The following is a 22,500-nucleotide window of genomic DNA, read 5'->3' on the forward strand; positions in this document are numbered from 1 at the left end:
TTCTTCGATTGTATTTTGGGGGTTGTTCTTTGATTGTATTTTGGGGTTGTTCTTTGATTGTATTTTGGGGTTGTTCTTCGATTGTATTTTGGGGGTTGTTCTTCGCTTGTATTTTGGGGTTGTTCTTCGATTGTATTTTGTGGTTGTTCTTCGATTGTATTTTGGGGGTTGTTCTTTGATTGTATTTTGTGGTTGTTCTTCGATTGTATTTTGGGGTTGTTCTTCGATTGTATTTTGGGGTTGTTCTGCGATTGTTTTTTGAGGTTCTTCGATTGTATTTTGGGGGTTGTTCTGCGATTGTATTTTGGGGTTGTTCTTCGTTTGTATTTTGGGGTTGTTCTTCGATTGTATTTGGGGCTGTTCTTCGATTGTATTATGGGGTTGTTCTTCGATTGGATTTTGGGGTTGTTCTTCGATTGTATTTTGGGGGTTGTTCTGCGATTGTATTTTGGGGTTGTTCTTCGATTGTATTTTGGGGTTGTTCTTCGATTGTATTTTGGGGGTTGTTCTTCGATTGTATTTTGGGGTTGTTCTTCGATTGTATTTTGCCGGTTGTTCTGCGATTGTATTTTGGGGTTGTTCTTCGATTGTATTTTGAGGTTGTTCTTCGATTGTATTTTGGGGTTGTTCTTCGATTGTATTTTGGGGTTGTTCTTCGATTGTATTTTGGGGTTGTTCTTCGATTGTATTTTGGGGTTGTTCTTCGATTGTATTTTGGGGGTTGTTCTGCGATTGTATTTTGGGGTTGTTCTTCGATTGTATTTTGGGGTTGTTCTTCGATTGTATTTTGGGGTTGTTCTTCGATTGTATTTTGGGGTTGTTCTTCGATTGCATTTTGGGGTTGTTCTTCGATTGCATTTTTGGGGTTGTTCTTCGATTGGATTTTGGGGGTTGTTCTTTGATTGTATTTTGGGGTTGTTCTTCGATTGTATTTGGGGTTGTTCTTCGGTTGTATTTTGTGGTTTGTTCTTCGATTGTATTTTGGGGGTTGTTCTTCGATTGTATTTTGGGGTTGTTCTTCGATTGTATTTAGGCGTTCTTCTTCCATTGTATTTTGTGGTTGTTCTTCGATTGTATTTTGTGGTTGTTCTTCGATTGCATTTTGGGGTTGTTCTTCGATTGTATTTTGTGGTTGTTCTTCGATTGTATTTTGGGGTTGTTCTTCGATTGTATTTTGGGGTTGTTCTTCGATTGTATTTTGGGGTTGTTCTTCGATTGTATTTTGGGGTTGTTCTTCGATTGTATTTTGGGGTTGTTCTTCGATTGTATTTTGGGGTTGTTCTTCGATTGTAATTTGGGGTTGTTCTTCGATTGTATTTTGAGGTTGTTCTTCGATTGTATTTTGGGGTTGTTCTTCGATTGTATTTTGGGGTTGTTCTTCGATTGTATTTTGGGGTTGTTCTTCGATTGTATTTTGGGGTTGTTCTTCGATTGTATTTTGGGGTTGTTCTTCGATTGTATTTTGGGGTTGTTCTTCGATTGCATTTTGGGGTTGTTCTTCGATTGTATTTTGGGGTTGTTCTTCGATTGTATTTTGGGGTTGTTCTTCGATTGTATTTGGGGTTGTTCTTCGATTGTATTTTGTGGTTGTTCTGCGATTGCATTTTGGGGTTTGCTTTTTGGGTGACGTTCGATTTGATTGTGGGAGTTGTTTCGGTGGGTTGATTCGGTTGTTTTTCCTTAGCTGTCTGTCTCTGTCTCTTCCCCCCCCTCTCTTTCTCCTTCCTTCCTTCCTTCTCTCTCTCTCTCTCTCTCTCTCTCTTTCCTTCCTTCTCTCTTTCTCTCTCTCTCTCTCCTTCCTTCCTTCTCTCTTTCTCTGTCTCTCTCTCCTTCCTTCCTTCTCTCTCTCTCTCTGCGGTTTATATCTTTCCTCACTTTGTTTCTTCTTGTTTAGAGCATTTTCCATTTCGTCCATCGGATGCGAGATGACTCATTTGGTTAACTGATTGATTTAACTGCTCTTTTGTTCAATCTCTTTCCGTTTTGTCTGCAGTCAGCGTCTCATTATACTGTTGTTTCATCCAATTAAGTGATTCCCCGTGCATCCTTTCAGTTAATTAAAATTCTGTGGTCCTCATTTGGTTCTCCAGGTCTGTCTTTCTCTTCAAATTATCTTCTTCCCTTCGCCCACTCCTTCCTCTTCTTCAATCCACACTTCTACATATTCGGATGTTTATGAAACCTGTAAATATATTGATTATTGTTATTAATATTATTATTGTTATTGTTGTTGTTATTATTATTATTATTATTATTATTATTATTATTATTATTATTATTATCATTATCGTTATTATAATTACCATTATTATTATTATTATTATTACTTTTATTATCATTATTATTATCATTATTATTATTATTTTAAGCCCGGCGTTACCCAAGTACCGCCACTGCATTATCTAGGTCGCTGTTATTTTCTTTCGGAGAATATCTCTGATGTTCTCGCTCTTCTATCATCGTCCTCTCCTTTTAATCCGGCCTGCCCTTGAACCCTCACCGGGCATTGTTTACATTGTCTCTCCCGTTTTCCCTTGTGGCTTTCACGCTGGTATGTAACAGCTTCCGATACGGAGGAGGTCCCTGTTAATACCGGGATTAGGGCGGGGAGGGACATTACACGTGCGGGTAGTATGGAAGGAGGGAAGGAGGGGATGATGCATGTGCGGGTAGTATGGAAGGAGGGAAGGTAGGGACATTACACGTGCGGATAGCAAGGAGAGAGTGGAGGAAGGGATGATGCACGTGCGGGTAGTAAGGAAGGAGGGAAGGTAGGGATGATGCACGTGCGGGTAGTAAGGAAGGAGGGAAGGAAGGGATGATGCATGTGCGGGTAGTAAGGAAGGAGGGAAGGTAGGGATGATGCATGTGTGGGTAGTAAGAAGAGAGTGAAGGACGGGATGATGCATGTGCGGGTAGTAAGAAGGGAGTGGAGGAAGAGGGGATGCACGTGCGGGTAGTAAGGAAGGAGTGGAGGAAGGGATGATGCATGTGCGGGTAGTAAGGAAGGAGTGGAGGAAGGGATGATGCATGTGCGGGTAGTAAGGAGGGAGTGGAGGAAGGGATGATGCACGTGCGGGTAGTAAGGAAGGAGTGGAGGAAGGGATGATGCATGTGCGGGTAGTAAGGAGGGAGTGGAGGAAGGGATGATGCATGTGCGGGTAGTAAGGAAGGAGGGAAGGAAGGGATAATACACGTGCGGATTGCATGAAGAGAGTGAAGGAAGGGATAATACAATGGCAATAAAGGGTTTGGAAGAAGGGTGGATGGAGGTAGCTAGTTTTTTTTTGTGTGTGTGTGTGTTTGTCGCATGAAAATAGTGAAGAAGAGGCAAGAAAAGAGTGAAGGGGCGGTTGAAGAGGGATAATACACTTGTGCAAGAAAGGATGGATGGAGGTAGCTAATTCGCATTGTTTGTCGCAAGAAAAGAGCGAAGAAGGGGCGGATATGAAGGGATAAGGTACATATACATGGCAAGAAACGAGCGAAAAAAACAGCGCACGAAGAAGAGGATTAATAACGCACATGTGTTTTAGCAAGAACCGAGAACACAAAAAAAAGGGAGCGGGAGAAGAGGGATGGCACACGTGAGCATGAGCAAGAAAAGACCGAAGAAAGGGTGGAGATGAGTCGGAATGGGAGAGGAGGGAGGGGGCGTGAGAGGAAAGGGCGAGAGGAAGGAAGTGGTCGGGGCGAGGGCGAGGGCGACCAAGACGGAATGAGACGTTAAGTAGCTGGCGAGGGAAGGCGGCGGAAATTTACATAATCAGGTGAGACGGCGAAGGAAAACAGCCTCGAAGGGGCGCGTCACCCGGGAATCCTTTCGCCCTAAAAACAGGATCGCAACTCTGGGGAGATGCCAGGGAGTTTCCGGCAGTGAAAAGGTCTGTAGATGGGTAATGTTTTCGTAAAGGGCGAAATATCCGGACGGCTCTTGTGTGTATTAGACGTTAGTGGGTGCATTTTGACATCTGTGATAGCCCTAGAAATTAAGATGAATTGATGTGAATCAGCTGTTATTAACGTGTTTTATCGCTGGCATTAGCACGCGTCGAATTACTCGCCACATTTTTTTTTATGAATGAGACCAAATCATTCAATGCAGTTTAATATTTCTTCGAATTTCGCCCTCCAGAGTAGAATGTAAAATCAGATTTCCAAAACTGTACCGCCATTCCGGAGCCGCCATGTTTGCAAAATGCATGCAGCCGAGGCGAGCCAAAAGGAATTAACCGAAGTGAGCCGTTTCTGTTCGGGTCGGGGATTGCGCGGATGGTACAGGCACGGTGGCGACGCTTACGATTCACTTTTAAATGTTCCCGCGATATAATTTTGCATTCGGGAAGCTGCGTGCACGCGGCGGTGAATACAGGGTCGGTGTGAGACGTGCGGTTTGGTCGAGAATATTAACGGTAGGTTGATAATAAGGTCCTTTCCTCCTGACGGTACGAAGAGCGTATCCGTTTCCAGTTGCGTTTGTGTCTCGGTTGCATTTCATAAGGAGTGAGGGAGTGAGAGTACTGGAGAGGAGTGAGGGAGTGAGGGAGTGAGAGTGCTGGAATGAGACTGAGGGAGTGAGAGTGCTGAAGAGAGGGAGTGAGAGTGCTGGAGAGGGAGTGATGGAGTGAGAGTCCTGGAATGAGAGTGTGAGAGTGAGGGAGTGAGAGTTCTGGAGAGAGGGAGTGAGATTGCTGGAGAGAGGGAGTGATGGAGTGAGAATCTGGGATAAGAGTGAGGGAGTAAGATTGCTGGAGAGAGGGAGTGAGAGTACTGGAGAGAGGGAGTGATGGAGTGAAAGTCCTGGAATGAGAGAGTGAGAATGCTGGAGAGAGGGAGTGAGAGTGCTTGCTCTTCTTCATCGCCACAGCCCAGGACGTAGGTTTATATAATTTTTTCCCTAATGACTTGTTATTCTTCCAGGAGGATGTAGGTTGTCATTTTCTTGTTTCCTAATGATATAATTTCTTTCCTCTGATCATAAAGGACACAGAGCGGGATAATCCTACCCAGTGTTTCTTCTGTCTTCCTTATCGAAGCGAAGACTAACCTAACTTATTTATTTGTTAAACACATATCTTCTCATTCTCCTTGAACTTCTTCTTCTTCTTCTTCTTCTCCTTCTTCTTCTTCTCCATCTTCTTCACCTCCTCCTCCTCCTCCTTCCTCTTCTTTTTTTTTTTTTCTTCTTCTTCTTCTTCTTCTTCTTCTTCTTCTTCTTCTTCTTCTTCTTCTTCTTCTTCTTTATGGACGCAACACGTAAGAGTGGAGACAGGTAATGAGACAGGGTATGGGAGAGTCTGAGAGGAATTTATGACATGCCAGGCGACATGACGGCGAAGGGCAGGTGAGAGCCCGGTCATGAGCGAGGGGAGCAAGGGGAAGTGACCAAGATTCCCTCGACCGAACGATTCCCCAAATGAGAACTGACCGAGAGTCGCCGACAGGAAGCCGGCTTGTCAAACGTGATTATGGGCGTCTTGTTGTGACATCTTTCTCGGCGGGAGAGATGGAATTTTTGTGTTTGGGGGAGAGAGGAGAGGGGAGGGGGGAGGGGGAGGGGAGTGGGGAGGAGTTATGTGGCAGGGGGGAAAGGGGAAATGAGAAAGAAAGTAAGGGGAACGCGGAAAAATGGGAGAGGGAGAGGAAAGGAGAAAGTATAAGAGGAGCAAAGGGAGGGGGTTGAGGGAGAGGGAGGGAGAGAGAGAAAGAGGGCAAGAGAGAGAGAGAGAGAGAAAGAGGAGGGAAGTAGAGAGGGAGAGAGAAAGAAAATAGAGAATAAAAAGTAAAGTAGAGAACAAATAAACAAGAACAGAGCTAGGGAACAAGAGTAAACCAAAGAGAAAATGAGAGTAAGAAGAGAGAAACCACGGGGATAGGCCCTCGGAATCTGGCGCGCGAGAGGGAAAGAGCTTGTACATTAAAGGTATTCATGACAGTCGAGAGCCGAAAGTCCCTGCCTAATGGCTCTCCCTCTGTGTAAACAAAGTGAGTGATATCCACACGAGTCGTCGCTGCATTCCCTCGGTTTGTAGCTCTTCGGTTAGGTGTGGGTGGGTGGGTAGGTAGGTAGGTGGGTGGGTAGGTAGATAGGTGGGTTAGTAGATGGTTAGGTAGGTAGGTAGGCGGGTGGGTGGGTGGGGTAGGAAGGAAGGTAGATAGGTGGGTGGGTGCGTGGTTGGGTAGTTAGGTAGGTAGGTAGGTGGGTAAGTAGAAAGGAAGGGGGAAGGTTGGTGGGTGGGTAGGAAGTGGGGAAGGTAGGTAGGTTGGTAGGAATTGGGGAAGGTAGGGGGGTAGGTAATGATTTAGGTAGAAAGGTAAGGAGATAGTTGGTTTGTTAGTTTATATATATTTTTTCTAGATTTAACGTTTTTGTTTTTGATGTACAAGTCGGAGGTTGAATATATAAGAAGGAAAGTTGAACTGTTGAACTCTGTGGCGTCACACGTAAAGTTAGGGTCATGCTAAGGGCCCTCTCTTCTGGGGCTGATGAGCGGCGAGGACCCAAGGGGCGCGAATTGACAATGCTGAGCCATAGGAAGGATTGATCTCGCGGTTCCTTTTTCCTTTGCTCTCTGTCTGTGTGTCTCTCTTTCTCATTCTCTTTCTCTCTTTTCTCTTCTATCTCTCCTTGTTTTTCCTTGTTTATTAAGTCTCCATTTCCTTTAATTCATGTTACTACCTCTCAATAACGCCTTTTCTCCCTGTTTATTATCCATACTCCTCCCTCTTCCGCTTCCTTCCTTCCCTTCTTCACTTCTCCTCCTTCCTGCGTCCGTTTTTCCTCTTTCCTCTCTCCTTCCTTTGGTTTTCCTTCTCTCTTCTCTCCCTTCCTCCTCCTCCTTCATTTGCTACCTTCCCTTCTCTTTCCCTTTTTCATTATCCTTCCCTCTTTCATATCTCCTCCTTCGTCTAGTTTTGCTTTACTCTTCTTCCCCTTCATCCTGTTCCTTCCTTTCTCTTTCCCTTTTCCATCGTTCTTCCCTTTTTCAACTCTCCTCCTCCCTTCCTCCGTTGTTTCCTCTCCACCCTCCTTCCTCCGGTTTTCCTTCTCCCTTGTCCGCATTTGTTCTTCTCTTTCCTCAATTTTTCTCCCTCCCCCCCCCCCTCTTCTTCCTTCTCCCCTCACTCCTCCTCTCTTCTCCCTCTCCCCCCTCTCTCTTCTCCCCTCACCCTGTCTCTTCTCACCCTGTCTCTTCTCTTTCTCACTCTCTCTTCTTCCCTCACCCTCTTTTATCCCTCTCCCCTTCTCTCTTCTCCCTCTCCCCTCACCTTCTCTCTTCTCCCTCTCCCCTCATACTCTCTCTTCTCCCTTTCCCCTCATCCTCTCTCTTCTCCCTCTCCCCTCATCCTCTCCCTTCTCCCTCTCCCCTCACCCTACTAGCTATTTAAGATAAGTTAATGTTGATCCGGAACTGGCAATTCTTTATCTTTCTTTCTTTCTTTCTTTTGGTGCCTTATCGGAGGTCAGATAAGATTACGACCATATAAAGCGAAGTGACAAGAAAACATTTAGTGCTTGAGTTCAGATTTTAAAGAGAGAGAGAGAGAGAGAGAGAAAGGGAGGAGAGAGAGAGAGAGAGAGAGAGAGAGAGAGAGAGAGAGAGAGAGAGAGAGAGAGAGAGTAGGGGGAGTAGGGGAGTAGGGGAGTAGGGGGAGAGTAGGGGGAGGGGGAGGGAGAGGGGGAGGGGAGGGGGAGGGGGAGGGGGAGGGGGTGGGGGAGGGGGATGGGGATGGGGATGGGGATGGGGATGGGGATGGGGATGGGGATGGGGATGGGGAGAGAGATGGGGATGGGAGATGGGGATGGGGATGGGAGAGATGGGGAGGGGGAGGGGGAGGGGGAGGGGGAGGGGGAGAGAGAGAGAGAGAGAGAGAGAGAGAGAGAGAGAGAGAGAGAGAGAGAGAGAGAGAGAGAGAGAGAGAGAGAGAGAGAGAGAGAGAGAGAGAGAGAGAGAGAGAGAGAGAGAGGAGGAGGAGGAGGACGGAAAGGAAATATTGAGTGTATGTATGCATGTATTTGTCCGCGTGTGCGTATGCACTTGTGTGCGTGTAGTTATGTGCATATACATTTGAGAATAGCGAGAGTGTGTTCCAAAGTGAGGAGGAATGCCCTCGTGACTGACAGGTCGAAGTGGATAGAGTTCGTGGATAGATCGGAGGTTCATATTCCTGAGGGTAAATGTAAGAGTAATAAGCAGACCCTCCCACCCTCCGTCCCGTCTCTCTGTCCCTCCCTTTCTCCATTTCCCTCCTGCCCTCCTTCCTCCCTCCGTCCTTTCCTTTTCTCTTCCCCTCCCTCTGTCCTTTCCTTCTCTCTCGCCTTATCTTTCTCCCTCCCTCCGTCCCTTCTTTTGCCCCTTCCCTTTCTCAATTCCCTTCTTCCTTCCCTTCTCTCCCCCCCCTCCCCATTTCCATTCCCTCCTGTCTTCCTTCTTGCTTCTCACATTCTTCCGTTCTCCATTCCTTTCCTTATTAATTTTATCTCTTCCTTTTTCATCCTTCTTCTGTTCTCCTTTATTTTTTTCCTTTTCTCTGTTCTTTATTCCTTCCCTCCATGCTACTTTTGTCTTTTACATATTTTCTCCCTTATAACCGTTTCTTCCATTCTCCTCCCTTTCTCTCTTCTCCCGTTTCCCTCCCACCTCCTCCCTTCTTCCATTCCATCTCCCTTCCGCTCTCCCTTTCTTCCTTTGTCTCCCTCCCTTCTTCCTTCGTTTCTTCCTTTCTCTCCGTTCCTTTCTTCGTTTCTTCCTTCGTCATTCTCAATGCCTCCTTTTAGCAACTCCGTTTCCTCCGCTCCTCCCGGCCACCTGTCTTCCCTTCCCCGCCCTTCAATTCCATTTCCCTTCCTTTCTTTCGCTTTTAAAAGGCGGGTTGTGGACGGGACAGCTGTTCTACATTTGCTTCGCGCATATTGTATTTATTGTTTATTTCCTTGTGCGTTGTTATTGTAATCTGGATAATACCTTGTTAGGATTGAAGAAATGTGTCGCTCGTTTTGTGCGACGTTTAACATCCGTTCGGTGTGCGGCGGGATGTGGAAGACCTGCAATTGTTATTTCTGCCAACATTGCAAAGACAGTTCGTTGTGTCTGAAAACATGTACCTATTGAGTGTTGCAACGGCGGGGTTTCTGTCGCTGGAAATGTTATTTGGTTCACATTGCGATGGATATTTGATGCATATTACGCGCGGCGCTAATGCTCCCGGACAAATGATATGCAAAGTATATTGCAGTGCAACAGTTCGGTTGGAATTAAACTGTTATGCGACGCACCTTCCGGCTCTCATTGGCCGCGTTGCAGGTGGCTGGTGTGCAAGATAATAAAAAGAATATTTCGAGTCAGCATGACCGTCCCGATGACCAGATGGCGAAATGGGACCGCCGGGCCGCTTCCCTCGGGCTGATGCTCGGCGGTCGGGGCGGCGCACGTGGTGGCGGCGGCGGCGGCGGCGGCACTTGGCCAGCCCGACAACAAACAGGTTTATGGCGCAGGCGGACGAGGGTCAATGAAGCACGGTAGTTTATGGCGGGCAGGGCCTCGTCGCGTGGGATGCCGCTCCACCTCGCCGCCGGTTTTTCTCTCGTCTGCGGAGGACGCGACATGTGTCTCCCGAGCCGAGTCCTCGGACACCGGCGCGGCGCGAGGGGCTGCGGTGCGCTATGGGAGAGGTCATGCCTTTGTATGGTTATGATTCACAGGAGCGCCAGGTAGGCCTATCCTTGGGGTACGGCCGGGGGTAGGAGAAAGGCTGCGAGGACGGCGGTTGCATCCTTTCGGCTATCGGGACGGCGGCTCGGGAAATGCGAGTGGTAGGAGTTATTTGTGGCTTTGGTGTCCGTGAAGCTGGGGATTTTTACCTTCCTTCAGTTTCGCATTTTCTGTATGGATGGAGTCGAACACCATCCATCCCTGTGTCTGTTTATAATGGCAAATGCATTATTTACATGCCAGAATAAATGTGATGTGTTCGAAGTGCTGCGCAGTATCTCCATATTAACCTCACTGAAGACTTAATAAAAAATGTATCACATTTTCCCAACCTATTCTTGGAATGGGCATCGGCGGCGTAAACATTGCAAATTATTAAACATTCTCTATTTCGGATAGGTGCGCTGTGACAGAGAGTCTGCCGGAGGTTCACAGTCAGGTCTTATAACGACAGCGTCTATATAAGTCGATATAAGTTCTTATGTAGACCTTGTTCATCAAATTTCGAGGATTGTTTTCACGTATTACCTTGATTCTAGTTAACGCCATTTAAGTACCAATTTGTAGTACTCTAACCTATCAACGTCCGGGGTTAAAAAAAAAATATTCTGTCAGTTAAAAGGTTATTATTGGATTACACGTATCTTTTGATTTTTTTATTAGATATGGCGACCCGCTGATCGTTAGCTCGCGGCCCGTACTCCGAAGAACCCTGCTCCGGCGATCCCAGTGACAGCCCTGACCCCGCGGCTGCCACCGACCAGCCCGCGCCGTCCCGATGAAGGCGACCGCGGGATGGAGGGAGGGAGGGAGGGAGTAGGAAGGAGTGAGGGAGGAGGAGGAGGAGGAGGTCTCGCCGGTCTGGTCCCGGGCCGCCTCCCGCTCAGCCCGCGCTCCGCCAGTTGACCTGTGACATCCGTGTCGGTGAGACGTGCGCGTACCCAGCTCCTCGGTACCCGCACTCCGCTGCCCGGATTTTAGGCTCTTTCAACAGTGATTGTCACCCGTTCGGGAATACCCTCTTTACTGGACCGACGGCGTGCGTTGTGGCGGCAGACGTCGTGAAGTTTCCCGCTCGATGTAGTAGTTTTAAAGGGCGAACAGCGGTAGCCAGGAATATTGACGCGCTGTGATTGTACAAGTGGTGTCGTTTTAATACGTGGTGGTGACGTCGGGGGAGTGGTAATAAGAAGTATATAAATACAGTACGTCTATACACAGTTAGTGATTCGTCGGAAGCGTCGTCGCCAGTCTCGTTAAACTCGCGGACTCCACTGATATGCAACACTAGCGAAGGAACTTGTTATGGAACACCTTGACAGCCAGTAATCCCAGAATCATCGTAAAAGGTGAGTACTCCCGTGGGGGTTTATAGTTTATTTTTCTAGATTGAAGTTTGAATTGCGTTAGGATCTGGTCGCCAATTTTGTCATTACACGCCGACTAATCATAAACCCATAATTGGAAGAACAAAGCCCCGCGGACCGACTTTCTCGCGTGATAACGGCTAACAAACGGGCCGAGTAAAAACAAAACCACCAACACACGGGCCCACCTTAAACCAAACAAATCCCTGAGACGTATCGATTGTACACAAATTTCCCCGTCGGGACTCGGACCGTCCTGGGAACACGGCGTCCTGTACATATGACGAGGAGAGGAGGAAAGGTGCGGCTCCTCTGCCTCGAGTCCCAGATGAGCGCATGTGCAGGGAGGAGGAGGAGGAGGAGGAGGAACCCCAGCACTACGTCGGGTCTTGTCCCATCTGAATTGCAAAAATGTATCCGAGTTTCTTATGTATCCGAGTGCCTGTTTGCGTTTTTTTTTGTGTCATTTGTTTTCTGTTTGTGTGAATTTTTTTTCCGGTCTGTGTTTGCGAAAGGAAAGAGCCAATTGGGTTTCTGTTGTGTAGTTTCGGTGTGTGATAGTTTGTCTGTGTTTACGAATTGCACTGCAATTTTCCATTGAAACAGATGTCTTGTCTACAAATCATATCTGCCAGGCCATGACAGGTTTATGGTGTATCATATTTTGAATTTCCATAATGGTGATAAGGGTTTTATCAGGGGGAATAAAGGTTTTATGCGGTGGGTGTTGAATGCTACCTGAACAATCAGCTGTGCTTTTTCTGTGTATATATGTGTGTGAGAGTGAGTGAGTGAGTGAGTGTGCATGTGCATGAGCGTGTGCGTGTGCGTGTGCGTGTGTGTGTGTGTGTGCGTGTGCGTGTGCGTGTGCGTGTGCGTGCGCGTGTGGGAGAGAGAGAGAGAGAGAGAGAGAGAGAGAGAGAGAGAGAGAGAGAGAGAGAGAGAGAGAGAGAGAGAGAGAGAGAGAGAGAGAGAGTGAGAGAGTGAGAGAGAGTGAGAGTGAGAGTGAGAGAGAAAAAAGGAACAAAGTAAGAAAGAAAGAGAAAGAGTTGTAAGTAAGACTGCATTTCCGATTAATAAGAACCTTCATTCTTTACCCTCAGAAAAAAAGAACTGATACAAATTACCCAGCGATAAACACACCATTTCCTTTCCACCTCCCCTCCTAATTCCACAAACACCAGACTCGAAATGAATGAATAGTATAAACTTAAGAACCATGGTATGTTTCATCATTTCTCTTAATGCCTTCCGCTCATATAATAACAAGACTACACTCAGACGCGGGTGCAGTTTCGCGGAAAATATCGCGACTTCTCGTAAATTCTCGCTGGGATATGAATTGCGCGCCGCTCCATGATGTATCGTATCAAAACGTAATTTTAATTATTTATAGTGATGGCTTATGAAACTGGAGGTCAAAAGCGCATTAAAAGATCCAAGGGGAAAGCGGGAGATGTGTTTATCCTTGATGATAAGAGAGGAAGAGGGAAGGAGGAGGAGGAAGAGGAAGAAGAAAAAAGGAGGAGGAAGAGGAAGAAGAAAAGGAGGAGGAGGAAAGGGAAGAAGAGGAAGAAGAAGAAGGGGAGGAGGAGCAGGAAGAGGAAGAGGGTGGTGGAGAGGGAAAGGAAGTAGGAAGTAAATAAGAGAAGGAGTGGAAGGAATGGGGGACGAGGGAAGGGGATAGATAGAGTAAAACGAAGGCGAGAGAAAGACATGGAGTGAAAGAGAGATGGAAATTAATTATATTATAATTATAGGAAGGGAATGAATGAAATGGGAATGGAAAGAAGATGAAGAAAAAGAAGAACAGAAAAAGAAAACGAAAACGAAGAAGAAAACGAGGGAAATATAACGTTGGAGAATGCAGTAGCAAAGATGAAAGGAAAAGTTAAATGGGGAGTGAAGGAGGGAGGGAGATAAGGAGGAAGAGGGGCGGTGGAGGGGGAAGGAAAAGGGAGATAAGCAGAAACGAGGGAGAGAGTCGGGGAAACTGGAGAGAGAGGAAATGGGAAAGGGAAAGAGCCAAGGGAGGGAGGAAATGGGTGTGTGAGAAAGAGGGAGGAAGAGATAGAAGAGATAAAGAAAGGGAGAGGTATAAGGGGAGAGTTTGCAGAGAAAGATACAGATAGAGAGTGAGATATATAGAGATATAAACATACGCAGGCACACACGCAAACACAAACGTGCACGCACACGCACGTACACGCACACTCACGTACACGCAGACACATACACACAATCACACACACACTCATACACACACATACACACACATACACACACACACATACACACTCATACACACATACACACTCATACACACATACACACACACACATACACACACACACACATACACACTCATACACATACACACTCATATACACACACGCACATATATACATACACACACATACACAGAGATAAAGAGAAAGAGAACACAGAACGAACAACCTCACGCGGAGATTATTCGAAAACATCCTACGCACAGAATAATCAAAACCCTTTGGCGTGATATTAAGTAATTGATTCACTGAGCCCCCCCCCCACACCCTCCCCCTCCCCCCAACCACCCTCCGTCCACCTGTCTCACCCACACCCTCCCCTCCATCCCCACCCCCACCCTCCGTCCACCCTGTCTCACCCACACCCTCCCCCCACTCCCCACCCCCACCCTCCGTCCACCCTGTCTCACCCACACCCTCCTCCGTCCACCCCCACCCTCCGTCCACCCTGTCTCACCCACACCCTCCCTCCCCCCACCCACACCCTCCGTCCACCCTCACCCACACGTCCCTCCCCCCACCCTCCGTCCACTTCTCACCCACACCCTCCCCCTGCCCCCACCCTCCGTCCACCCTATCTCACCCACACCCTCCCCCTCCCCCCACCCTCCGTCCACCCTGTCTCACTCCTGGCTGGGACACAACAAGTAATTAGTTGATTTATATGCCGTAGGTGCTCCGCGTTTAGCCCTCTGTATGGGTTGGGTCGGCATTGATTTCTCCTGTGCTGATCTGGGCCCGAGGGCAAGGATGGGTCTCATTTCGTAGAGAGTGAGTGGGAGAGGGAGAGAGTGAGTGGGAGTGAGATTATGAGTATGTGTGTGAGAGTGAGTGTGAGTGTGAGTGAGTGTGTGAGTGTGTGTGTGTGTGTGTGTGTGTGTGTGTGTGTGTGTGTGTGTGTGTGAGTGTGTGTGTGTGTGTGTGTGTGTGTGTGTGTGAGAGAGAGAGAGAGAGAGAGAGAGAGAGAGAGAGAGAGAGAGAGAGAGAGAGAGAGAGAGAGAGAGAGAGAGAGTGTGTGTGTGTGTGTGTGTGTGTGAGAGAGGGAGTGTGAGAGGGAGTGTGTGTGTGTGTGTGTGTGTGTGAGTGCGTGAATGAATGAGTTAGAGAGAGATATAGGGAAGGGGAGAGATAACGAAAAGGGGATAGGCATTATATATTTGCTAATGCTGTATTATAACGGCATTGGACCTCGATGTATTTATTAAAAGAAAGCAAACAACAACAACAACAACAAAACTTCACCTTCCCGAATATCTAGTTTCTTTTCACGGATTGCGCACAATCGTTTTTCACCTTCTTTCTTTTTTTTGGGGGGGGGGGGGTGAGGGGGTGAGGGTTAGACCGCATTCTTTGTACATTTCTCGCCGGCCAGAAACCACAAGACTCCTTCCCGCCCCGCGCATCTTGTCCTTGTGGGGAAGTGGGGTGGGGTGGGGGGGGACTGCTAATATGACCCTTATTGTAGAGAAACGGAAGGGCGATAATGTGGGCTGGCTGTCGGCTTGTATAGATACTGGCTGAATAGGCGTCCGGGTCAGTGGGTTTCGCCGCTTTTGTCAACTTTTGTTTAATTAGGCCCCTGTGAGTGCAGGCTCTGGATGGAGGCTTGGGTAGACACAGACATCGTTTGTTTGGACACGACCGCAGATACACTCAGATGGATACGCAATCCTACACACTCATATCCAGGCACGTGTGCGTGCGAGACCTACAAGCGCACACAAACGCACACGCACACACACACAAGCACACACGTACGCGCAGGGAATGTCTGTATTGGGATATCAAGGCCAAGTAAAAGAGAAGCTTATTTTCTTAATTTTAGTTGACATCTTTAACGACTTTTTCCCTCGATTCGTCCCTTGCCATGCGTTTGAAATAGGTCCACAAATACTGCGTAACCTGCGAGAGTCTTCTCGGTTGGGAGGGGGGGGGGGGGATCCAGCTATTACAGTTGTAGCTGTTGATAGTTAAGTGATCATGGGGGAAGACGAGCCACGTGCTGACATTCCCCTCCCCTCCCCCACCCCTCCCCTATCAGAGACGCCGCCACCCCTCCGACCCCTTGTCCCCATTCCCTCCCCCAGCAGAGGCCACTCCCCTCCTCCCACCAGATATTCTGTCACCCCGCCCCTGTTCCTATCTCCTCCATTCCCCCTCTACCTCCCCCTCCCCCATTTCTCCTTCCCCTCCCCCATTTCTCCCTCCCCCTACCACTGCGGGAGGTCGGGTGGGGGTCGAGGGTCAGGAGGGGAGGCGTTGCGCAGCTGCGGGAGTCCCCAACCACGAGAGATTAATACTTGGCATCTTAATGGAAAAAAACGTAAATAAACGTGCTTGGAAGACGTCAGAATGTCAGCCGCGAGCGAAAAAATGAATCATAAATTTTCGCATCGTTTTTTTTCTTTTTCTTCTTCTTCTTTTCTTCTTCTTCTTCTTCTTCTTCTTCTTCTTCTTCTTCTTCTTCTTCTTCTTCTTCTTCTTCTTCTTCTTCTTCTTCTTCTTCTTCTTCTTCAGACACAATTTAAAAGATTTACGAACTCGTATGGGGCCAGTGTATACCCCCCAGTTGGAGTGGGCATACCGATGACAGGGGGGCTGGGAGGGGGGGGGGGGGCGGGTGGCAGGGCGTCACGCGTCTCTCCCGTTCCTCTATCGGCTGTCCTGACGAGGGAGGAAATCAGGAAAGGATTGAAATGGCGGGTGTCATCGGCAATGCCATTAGCGGTCGATCGGTGCTGGCGCGGAGGTTCTTTTTCCGTTTTGTCTTTTCGCGAAGGGCGAGGAGGGCGGCGGAGGGGGATGGGGGGGGTGAGGGAGATGTCGTGGTGTGTTTATGTTGTTGATTTTTGTTTTTACTAGCAATGTCCCCTGTTATTGCTACAATTTACTGTTACTACAACAACCCCCGCTACTATGATTGTATTATCCTCCCCTAGCACCACTACGTACAACACTATTACTACCACTGCCAACAACAACAACTACCACAACTGACTGCTAAAGACCACCAACAACCACCACCCACTACCCACCATCCGCATACCACCACATACCACCACCTATCACCACCATCACCTACCGCCACCACCACCACCACCACCAACCAACCAACCAACCAACAAACCAACCACCACCAACACCACCACCACCACCACCACCAACCAAACAACCAACCAACCAACCACCACCACCACCAACCACCACCACCACCACCACCACCACCACCACCACCACCACCACCACCACCAACCACCAACCACCAACCACCAACCACCAACCACCAACCACCAACCACCATCACCCTCCTCCTCCTCCTCCTCCTCCTCCTCCTCCTCCTCCTCCTCCTCCTCCTCCTCCTCCTCCTGCAATAACCCCGACGCTCACGTCCTCGGCCCCTGATGGCAGGAGGCCCCAAGACCTCACACGTCTTCCCTCCTTCAGTATATGAATAATAGTCAGGAGCGCCGAGCCTTAGGGAGAGGGAGGGAGGGAGGGAGGGAGGGAAAGAGGGAAAGAGGGAGGGAGGGAGGGAGGGAAAGAGGGAAAGAGGGAGGGAGGGAGGGAGGGAAAGAGACTTCAGTTCAGAGCGCTTGGAGAGTCTTTTGGAGTCTTTGACAGGATTCTTTATGTTTGGGAAAATTGTTTAAAAAAAAAGTGTGGGTACATTTTTTTCTCTCATCTGGGGGAGGGAGAAGGGGAGGGAGGAAGGGAAGAAAAGAGGGGAGAGGGAGAAGGGGAGGGAGGAAGGGAGGGGTAAGGAGGAGAAGATGGGAAGGGAGAAGAAGGGAGAGGGGATGAGAGGGGAGGGGAGGGAGAGGGAGAAGGGGACCGAGGAAGGGAGGGGTAGGGAGGAGAGGAGAGGGGAGAGCAGAGCAGAGGAGAGGAGGAGAGGGAAGGGGAGAGGGGATGGGAGAGGAAGGGAAGGGAAGAGAAGGGTATGTGACGGGAGTGTTGTGTACTGTGCTTGCTGCTTTAATAGGACGGGATGTATCGATGTTCCTTTTAAATGAATCTTACATTAAACGTATATTACTGTAAGACTGAAATGCTATTGTTTGGTATGTTACAGATTGCCTCTTTTTGTGATTATTTTTTTTTTCTTAGTCATCTTTTTTTTATATTGTTGATGGTTTTATGGTCTTGCCTTAGGATCCGTATCCCTTTTGTGAAAGAGAAGTCCTTGCTGCAGGGTCTTTTTCATTGTGAAAGGTTCTATAATAGTGAAGATTTTTTTTTTACTGTCATGGTTGTAAAATGCAGGCGTTACGTTAGCGACTTGAGTATGGCTGGCCGTAGTTTGTCCGTCGTTCATTCTTCGTCTGTTTGTCATGTCATTCTTCTTTCATGTGTTGGTCATGTCATTCTTCTTTCATTTGTTGGTCATGTCATTCTTCTTTCATTTGTTGGTCTTGTTATTCTTCTTTCATTCTTTGGTCGTGTTATTCTTCTTTCGTTTGTTGGCCATGTCATTCCTCTTTCATTTGTCGGGTCACTTCATCTCATCCATGTCATGTCATCCTTCTCTCATCCGTTGGTCATCCTCTCTTCTGTATGTCATGTCATTTTTCTCTCATCCATCGGTCAACCCCTTATCCATATGTCATATTATTCTCTCATCCGTCGGTCTCCCCCTCATCTGACATGACATGCTTCTCTCATCCTTCGGTCATGTCATCCTCTCATTTTCGTGCTTCCTTCACTCATCCGTAAGCTTTAATCCCCTTAGTTCAGAATAAGAAGAGCAAAGCCTTTACGAAAAGCGCTCTTTCATTTTAAACAACTTGGAAAAAAAAATTGGGAGGCAGTTTGTGCGGATTTACCGGCGTGACTTAAAGTTTCTCGTTTCTCGTAAAGAAAGACGAAAATCGAGTGTCATTTTCACTAAAAAAAAAAATTCTCTAATTTTTTTTATTTTTTTTATTTTATTTATTTTTTTCTTTGTGTGGGGATTTGTCCTTTGCTCGGGAGCGTGACATGGATCGGTGTGGATGACGAAAGAAAGGAGAGGAGAAAGAGAAGGAGAGAAGAAGAAGGGGAAGGGGAGAGGAGGAGCGAAAGAGAGGGGAAGGTGAAGAAGGGTAGGGAAAGGGGCAAAGGGATAAGGGATGGCGCGATGATGGGAAGGGGGAAGAAAGGGGAAGAGAGAGGAAGGTAAAGAAGGGAGAGGAAGCAAAGGGAAAGAAAAGCAGAGGTGAAGAAGACAGTGGTGGGAATGAAAAGAGAAAAAGATAAACATTCAAAGAGTGAAAGATGAAAATGGTACAAAATAAAGGGAAATGGGAGGGAGGGAACCAGCGAAGAAGGGGAGGGAATGGGACGAGGAGAGAATTGGTTTTCGATCTGTAGGGGAGGGCGGCTTTCAAAGTGTCGGGAAGGAAGTACCTGCTGGCGAGATTTTGAGCTTCCAGAATCTGTAGAAATTATTGCAACCGTTGGAGGAAAAAATGGTGGTTTTAAGAACATTTCTGATAGCAATATTTTTTTTCTTAATTCCATAAGACTTGTGTTGTGGGATTACCCGATTTTTGTTTCTCGCTGTGGCAAACATGGCGTGGAATACAGTATTCGTGTCATTTTCCAAGAAAGGTCGTTATCTCTTGTGATGCTCGCTCATCCCTTCCTTCCTTATTTTTGTGCTTATACAAATTCATCAGTTTGGTTATCGGAACCTTCTTTAAAAGTCTCAAGAATACACGTTAAGAATCCGCATTAACCTTGAGTAGGAAATCCCAGCGTTATGTACAGCCACGCTCTCTAGGAATTATCTAGCGCCACTTTCTTTTTTTTCTTTTCTTTTTTTCTTTGAGGGGATAACCTGTAACTGACGGGCGTACATAAAGGCTCGTAAGCAGGCAGGCGAGCTCGTGAGGGGAACAGACGTCAGCCATTCAGGACGGACAGGGATCTCGTCTGTGTGTGCTTGCGTCGTCGTGTCGGGAGAGGCGGGGGAAGCGAGGTCGAAGTCTAGATGGTTTAAAGACTTCGAAATACTTTCAGCTTCGGGTTAGCTTTTTTGTGTTTATTTGTGCGGGTCGTGACGTATTTGTTTGTTTGGATGTGTTTCGATTCTCTCCCTCTCCCTCCCTTTCCCTTTCTCGATTCCTGTTTCCTTTATCCTCCACCCCCTTGTCCCCTCTTTTCGTCCCTCCTATATTCTCCTTTTATCTCCCTCTCCATCCTGCCTCCCTGCGCCCCACCACCCATTCCTCTTTGACATGCACACACACGCACACAACCCATGTGTGTATGTATGCGCGCGCGTGTGTAGGTCCTTTAGAGCCAGAGTCAGCCTCTAAGCCCCGTGTTAATGGAACTAGCATCCCCCAGAGCTTCCAATCCCGGCATCAGAAAGAAGCCATCAGGACCGCGTGCTCTTTCATATAGAGACTCGCCAGCATCGACACCATCAACACCATCCCTTTCACCATCCTAGCCGTCACCACCTTCAGTTATATGTCTTCGTGTTTGCCTTCATCTCCACTAGCGGTTCCGTTATCGTTATCTTCTGTGTGGGTGTCGTGATTGCATTTTCATTAGCTTTGCCAAGAGGGATAGACCGATATCAACATTAGTACTACAGGGACGTCGCCACTTCCGTCTCCTTACTTACCTTCGCTTCCACTCCCATGAACCCCGCTACCTCTATCGCGAACACCGCCACCACGACCTCCACCTCCACTTCCACCTCCCCCTCCCTCTCCACCTCCACCTCCACCTCCACCTCCACCTCCACCATTTCCACTTTCAAATTCACCTCTGCCCCAACTTCTACCTCTTCCTCCACCGCCACCACTAGCACCGCCATTACTACTACTATTACTACCACCACCTGTGCCTCCACCACCGCTCTCCTAGCCATGATGACCAGCACCTGGTATCCATCGCCCTCCTCCTCCCCTCCCTCCCTCACCCCTCTCTTTCCCTCCTCCTCCCCTCACCCTCCCCTCTGCCCTCTCTTTCCCTCCTCCCCACCCTCCCCTCACCCCACTCTTCCCCTCCCTCCCTCACCCCTCTCTGTCCCTCCTCCTACCCTCCTTCCCTCCCCCTCCCCTCTGCCCTCTCTTCCCCTCCCCCAAACCGGGGATTTAAAGCAGATCAACATGAGGGAAGGGAAGCCGTGAGCGCAGCGTCCACCCCCTTCCCCCCTTCCCCCTTCCCCCTTCCCCAACCCCAAGCAGAATTCAAGCAGTGTCCGTGGCGCTCCTCTTTCCCCGGTTGAGGATGCCCAGGGATGGTATGCGTCTGTCGATCGTCACATGCCGGGCACCGAGGGGGGAGAGGGAGAGGGAGAGGGAGAGGGAATGGGAGAGGGAGAGAGAGGGAGAGGGAGGGAGAGAGAGGGAGAGGGAGAGGGAGAGGGAGAGAGGGGAAGAGGGGGAGAGGGAGAGAGAGAAAAAAAAAAGAGAGAGAGGAGAGAGTGAGTGAGTGAGTGAGTGAGTGAGTGAGAGAGTGAGTAAGAGAAAGAGAAAGTTCTCGCGACATGACCTCCTCCTCCTCCTCCTCCTCGTTCTCCTTTGCACCTGATTCAAACTTGACTGCTGTCGGTAGATAAAATTTCCGGGAGGTTACAGGTGAAGAAGAAAATGTATGAAGGATAGTGAATCCTGAATAATTCGACAGAGTAACGTCTTTCAGTGACATTTCGGTATTACAAATATCTCCCAATTCTGGCGAAATGCACGGAATAGAATCATGCCATCGAATAGGATAGAGGAGTATATCGAAACGTCATTTACATACTTTGCAATTTTCCTTCCCCTTTATATCTTTTCCACATTTACCGATATTATACCGATTATTAAGGGTCCGCCCGATAGCAAGAGTTAAGGTCGTCAGTGCATTTTTTTTGTGATGTTTATATTCATATATATGTATATATATTTTGTTTTTTACCTCGTTGGTTTCCAAGAAGCAGAAGCAGAGAGGAAATTCCAGTGGTCTTGCGCATTCTCTTTGCATATTTGTGTGTGTGTGCGTTTGTTTGTGCTTATGTTTGTGTTCGTGTGTGTTTGCGTTTGTGTTTGTGTGTGTGTTTGTGTGTGTGTGTGTGTGTGTGTGTGTGTGTGTGTGTGTGCGTGCGTGCGTGCGTGCGTGCGTGCGTGCGTGTGTGTGTGTGTGTGTGTGTGTGTGTGTGTGTTTGTGTGTGTGTTGAAGGAAAGTCTTACCCAAAGGAGACTACCACGTAATTACAATTAATTCCACTTGTAGATGGGTACGAGTGGCTTTCTTGGCTTCTTGCAGTTCTTTTTGCAGTTGACACTTGACAAAAAAAATGTATCCAATGTACCAACCGATTAATCATTAGAAAAGTGAGACAAAAATATGAAACGGATGCGATGTTTTAAATCGAAAAGAAACTACAATTGCAGTAAGCAACGCCAACATCAACACCACCACTACCACCATCATCATCACCATCATCACCACCGCCATCATCACTAACATCATTCCTACCACCACCATCACCGTCATCAATACCACCATCACCACCACCACCATTCCCACCACCACCACCGCAACCACCACCACCACCACCATTCCCACCACCACCGCAACCACCACCACCACCACCACCACCATTCCCACCACCACCACCATCCCCACCACCACCACCACCACCACCATTCCCACCGCCACCACCACCGCCACCAACAGCCAAATGGAAATATTCAGGGAAATTTATATCCCAGCAAGGATGTAAATCGGCCGACAATCAGCACAGCGAAGCATGCGGAGTGGCAATCAGACAGAAAATTTGCGAGTCCGCGTTCGACGGGTCGGTGGGCAGAAAAAGCTTTTAAGCGGGAACGTTGAACCACAAATGAGGTCATTTGTAGTTAGAGCCTTTGGTGGCATTATAGGAAAATTCTTCTTCCAAATTTGGGGTTCCTTTTCCTTTTTTTTTTCTTTTCGTCATTTTTATTTAATCTCTTGTATTTTTTAATCGCGTCTTGTCCTCCTCCCTCTTTCTCTCTCTTTTTTTTTATTTTTTTATCGCGTCTTGTCCTCCTCCCTATTTCTCTTTTTTTTATCGCATCTTGTCCTCCTCCCTCTTTCTCTTCCTTTTTTATCGTTTCTTGTCCTCCTCCCTCTTTCTCTTCTTGTTTTTTTTTTATCGTATCTTGTCCT

General features: G+C 47.8%; 1 protein-coding gene across 11 annotated transcripts in view; it reads left to right on the forward strand.

The window, feature by feature from the left end:
- The window catches only part of tty (tweety), a 216,372-nt gene that overhangs the window by 56,622 nt on the left and 137,250 nt on the right, over positions 1 to 22,500 (forward strand). For 8 of the 11 annotated variants that reach the window (XM_070114327.1, XM_070114328.1, XM_070114330.1 and 5 more), the window contains exon 1: positions 10,614 to 11,062. The exons of the other annotated variants lie outside the window; for them this stretch is intronic. The gene's annotated coding sequence lies outside the window, so the exon portion shown is untranslated. Of the gene's footprint in view, positions 1 to 10,613; positions 11,063 to 22,500 lie in introns of those variants that run through there. 11 annotated transcript variants of the gene reach the window in all.

The sequence above is a fragment of the Penaeus vannamei genome, chromosome 35, assembly GCF_042767895.1.
Source record: "Penaeus vannamei isolate JL-2024 chromosome 35, ASM4276789v1, whole genome shotgun sequence".
Lineage (NCBI taxonomy): Eukaryota > Metazoa > Arthropoda > Malacostraca > Decapoda > Penaeidae > Penaeus > Penaeus vannamei.